The sequence below is a fragment of the Rana temporaria genome, chromosome 8 (genome assembly GCF_905171775.1).
Source record: "Rana temporaria chromosome 8, aRanTem1.1, whole genome shotgun sequence".
In the NCBI taxonomy this organism is placed as follows: Eukaryota; Metazoa; Chordata; class Amphibia; order Anura; family Ranidae; genus Rana; species Rana temporaria.
Window position 1 is genome coordinate 5,721,304 of NC_053496.1, and position 5,326 is coordinate 5,726,629.

Sequence of the window (5,326 nt, forward strand, 5' to 3'; positions counted from 1 at the left end):
TATTGTCTAACAAGTAACGAACATGAATTAAACAGAATAACGAACCATCCCACATGTACGAAAATAAAACGGTAACGAAAATACGAAACGATCAAAATACGAAAAAATCTCGTCGTACGAAAAACGAACGGGAACGAACAGGAAAACGGGCGTCTTACGAAAAACGAACGGAAACGAACCTACGGAACGATACGAAACAGAACAAAAAAAAACGAAAAAAAATTCTGTGCACATGTCTAGTTAGGGGTTAATATTAGGGTTAGGAGTTAGTATTAAGGTTAGGGGTCAGTATTAGAATTAGGGGTTGATATTGGGGTTAGGTTTAGGTTTAGGGATTAATATAAGGGTTAGGGGGTCAATTTTAAAATTAGGGGTTATTATTAGGGTTAGGGGTCAGTATTAGGGTTAGGGGTCAATATTAGGTTTTAATGTTAGGGGTCAGTATTAGGGTTAGGGGTTAATGTTAGGGTTTAGGGTTAGGATTAGGGTTAATATTAGGGTTAGGTGTCAATTTTAGGATTAGGGGTCAGTATTAGGGTTAGGGGTCAGTATTAGGGTTAGGGGTCAGTATTAGGTTTTAATATTAAGGTCAATATTTGGGTTAGGGGTTAATGTTAGGGTTTAGGGTTAAGATTAGGGTTAATATAAGGGTTAGGGGTCAATATTAGAATTAGGGGTCCAGATTAGGGTTAGGGGTCAGTATTAGGTTTTAATATTAGGGTTAGGGGTCAATATTAGGGTTAGGGGTTAATGTTAGGGTTTAGGGTTAGGATTAGGGTTAATATTTGGGTTGGGGGTCAATATTAGGGTTAGGGGTCAGTATTAGGGTTAGGGGTTAATGTTAGGGTTTAGGGTTAGGATTAGGGTTAATATGAGGGTTAGGGGTCAATATTAGAATTAGGGGTCATATTAGGGTTAGGGGTCAATATTAGTGTATGGGGTCAGTATTAGGGTTAGGGGTCAATATTAGGTTTTAATATTAGGGTTAGGGGTTAATATTAGGGTTAGGGGTCAATATTAGGTTTAGGGGTTAATGTTAGGGTTTAGGGTTAGGGGTCAGTATTAGGGTTAGGGGTTAATGTTAGGGTTTAGGGTTAAGATAAATGGTTAATATTAGGGTTAGGGGTCAATATTAGGGTCAGGGGTTAATGATAGGGTTTAGGGTTAGGATTGGGGTCAATATTAGGGTTAGGGGGTTAATGTTAGGGTTTAATATTAGGGGTCAATATTAGGGTTAGGGTTAATGTTAGGGTTAGGATTATAGATTAATATTAGGGGTTAGGATTGGGAGTTAATATTAAGGTTAGTATTAGAATTAGGGGTTAATAATAGGGGTTATTATTAGGGGTTAATGTTAGGGTTAGGGGTCAATATTAGGGTTAAAGGTTGGAATTAAGGTTAGGGGTCAGTATTAGGGTTTAATATTAGGGTTAGGGGTCGATATTAGGGTTAGGGGTTAATGTTAGGGTTAGGATTAGGGGTCAATATTAGGGTTAGGGGTTAATGTTAGGGTTAGGCTTAATATAGGGTTAGGGGTTAAGATTAGGAGTTAATATTAGGGTTAGGGGTCAGTATTAGGGTTAGGGGTCAATATTAGGGTTAGGGGTCAGTATTAGGGTTAAGGGTTAATGTTAGGGTATAGGGTTTGGATTAGGGGTAATAAATTAGGGTTAGGAGTTAATATTAGGGGTTAAAATTAGGCATCAGTATTAGGGTTAATGTTAGGGTATAGGGTTATGATTAGGGGTTAATATTAGGATTATGAGTTAATATAAGGGTTAGTTTCAATATCAGGGTAAGGAGTTAAAATTAGGGGTAGTATTCGGGTTAGGGGTCAATTATAGGGTTAAGGGGTCAGTATTAGGGTTAGGGTTTAATTTTAGGGTTAGGGTTAGAGGTTAATATTAGGGTTAGGAGGAGCAAGGGTGTAACTAGAAATCACAGGGCCCCATAGCAAAATGTTGTATGCCCCCCCCCCAAAGGAACTAATGCCATTGAACAACAGATTACCACACCCATGTGGCACAGTACCCCGGCAACAGCTTATATTAATTTCTTCACAAAAATAGCAAAACAGATGAGTCTCCCACTCCCTTCCTACCTCCTGCCCAGACTCCGGAGCCTCCTCATGTGCCCAAAACCATGTCCCTTCACAGGCGCGCTCGAGCGTTCTGCCCCACCCACTCTGCTCTCTGCCTCCTGCTGTATTCAGCTGCGTGTTTTGGGACACGGCCGCACTCGTGGGGCCCGGGAGGCTTAACAATAAACTTACATTCCTCATCCTCACCGCAGGGGCGGATCCAGAGTCTGGTCTCGGGAGGGGCACTGACAGAAAATACGATTTTTTACGAGCAATTTATTAGGCAAATGGCTGATGTTAGCGCTTCAATCATCGCGGCACCATGGTTGTTATAGTGTCAGGATGATTGAAGCGCATTATTTTTATTACTGTCATGGATATGCAATAGAGTCTGGCAGCTTACCTGTCTCCATCTGTTCATTAGAGGCCTGACTCTGTTCTGGTTGCCTTTTTATCACCTTCCTTCCTGTATGGCCCCACCCCAGGCCATCCCAGGAAGTCTATATTAACTGTTGCACTGCAGGTCTGCAGTGCTGTTCAACCGTGTTGTTAGCTTAAGTTCCTGTCTGCAGTGTGCTACGATTACCTTCCTGTGTGCCGTTTTTTGGGCTCGTCCCTGACTTCTCGTGTTTGCCTGTGACCCTGACCTTTTGCCTGTCCCTCGGTTACCCTTGTCTGCCTGTTGCCCTGACCTCGGCTTACCCATCACTACCGCTTGTCTGCTTGCTGCTTCCCCTCTCTCCCCACGGAGCGTGACCTAGGGGATCCCAGGGGTCGCGACCTTGATCCAGCTGCGGCGAGGGCCATCCTCACCACTAGAGGCTCTGGTGAACACTGGGTCTTAGACTCCGCGCCCTGGGGAATCTTGGGTTCACGCTTCCTCTCTGATCACAGCAGTCGGCTATAGGGTTCACTACCCTGTGGTGCATCCCTGACCCCAACGGGGTGCACTTGTCACCTGGCCACGGGTGACCTGACAATTACATTGTTATATAAAATGAAATAGTTCAACTCACCATAATGCAGAATCAGTGGGAGCCCCGAGTGTGTCACTTGCCACGTCACCTGCCACAAGTTGCGGATTGTCACTTGCCACGTCACCTGCCACAAGTTGCGGATTGTCACTTGCCACATCACCTGCCACAAGTTGCGGATTGTCACTTGCCACGTCACCTGCCACAAGTTGCGGATTGTCACTTGCTACGTCACCTGCCACAAGTTGTGGATTGTCACTTGCCATGTCACCTGCCACACGTTCCAAATTGTCCACTTGCCACAAGTTGTGGATTGTCACTTTCTACGTCACCTGCCACACGTTGCAAATTGTCCACTTGCCACAAGTTGCGGATTGTCCACTTGCCACAAGTTGTGGATTGTCACTTGCCACATCACCTTCCACACATTGCAAATTGTCTACTTGCCACAAGTTGCGGATTGTCACTTGCCACAAGCTGCAGATTGTCACTTGCCACGTCACCTGCCACAAGTTGCGGATTGTCCATATGCCACAAGTTGCGGATTGCCCACTTGCCACATCACCTGCCACAAGTTGCAGATTGTCACTTTCCTGCTAAGGTGGGGGATGGGGATTGTCACTTCCTGTGTCCGAGGTCTGAGTGAGGCGGCAGAGAGATGATGTAATCTCTCTGCTGCCTGCACAGTGAGTGAGGGCGGAACTGCCGGGATGCGTGGCGGGCGCCGGGCGGTGAGAGATGATGTCATCTCTTTGCTCCGCCACCCACTGATTGGCCAGTCCACCCACCGAACCTCCCAGCTGGCAGCTTCCCATCTGCTCAGCCACCTCGCTGCAGTCACTTGCTCGCCGACTTGCATCTTGCCCTCTCTCAACTTCCTGCCCCACAGTCAAGAAAGTCGGATTGTTTTCGCCACTACCGATGGTTCTGGGAAGAGGCACCTCTCCTGCCACCCTTAAAGGTGATCCCATGGCGAACCCGCCGCTGGGACAACTTATATCTGAAAGAGGATCGCCTGCTGTGCAAAAAATGGTCCCAAAATAGCATCAAAAGTGTCCGATGTGTCCGCCATAATGTTCCAGTCATGATAAAAATTGCAGATCGCCGCCATTACTAGTAAAATAAAAAAATATTAATAAAAATGCCATTAATATAGCCCCTATTTTGCAGACTCTATAACTTTTACGCAAACCAATCAATAAATGCTTATTTTCCTTTTGTTTTACCAATAATATGTAGAAGAATGCGCACGTATTGGGACAAGGGCGACGTGACCTTCACAGGGTGCGGGCCGCGGGCCTAAACTGAGGAATTTTTTTTTAATTATATATATATATATATATATATATATATATATATATATATATATATATATATATATATATATATATTTTTTTTTTTTTTTTGGGGGGGGGGGGGTATTTATAGTAAAAAGTAAACAATATTGCTTTTTTTCAAAATTGTCGCTGTTCTTTTTTTTTGTTTCATTTTTAGCGCAAAAAAATAAAAACCGCAGAGGTGATCAAATACCACCAAAAGAAAGCTCTATTTGTGGGGGGGGGGGGAAAAGGACGTTAATTTTGTTTGGGAACCACGTCGCACGAGCGCGCAATTATCAGTTAAAGCGACGCAGTGCCGAATCGCAAAAAGTGGCCTGGTCTTTGGCCAGCCAAATGGTCCGGGGCTGAAGTGGTTAAACAGTATATGATCTGGCATCCATTGATACATTTTATTATAACAAGCTGTAATGATTTCACATTGGATGAGGGGAGCCACTCAGGTTCCCTCACAGAGCTGTACTGTACACTTCCCGCCAATAGCAGGCGCCCGCGCCCCGCACCCTGTGAAGGTCACGTCGCCCTCGTCCCAATACGTGCGCTACGTGCACCAGCGGCCTATGACAGAACACTTGGGGGCGGGGCCAACAGGCCAGGGACGCAGTGAGCGAAGCTCGGGCGGCCATATTTGAAAAGGCCACCCTTTCCAATTCACTTTATAACGCTGGAGTTTCTTTTTTTTGTAGCACGCAAAAATACAGCGATTCAATGGATTGAACTCATTGCTAGATTATCGTAAAGCCTAGGACAGCTAGGGACGTCGAAGCGATGTGCGCATGCGTAATAGAGCTCTAAAACATGAGGGGCTGTGGGAGGGCTCCGTGACATGACGTCGTGTCTTTTCCACGCCCTCTCCTCTCCCGTATCCACCCACCACACGCTGCTCGGGAGGGCCTTACGCGTCATGAGGTTCACGCCCACTCCTCTGGGTCCTG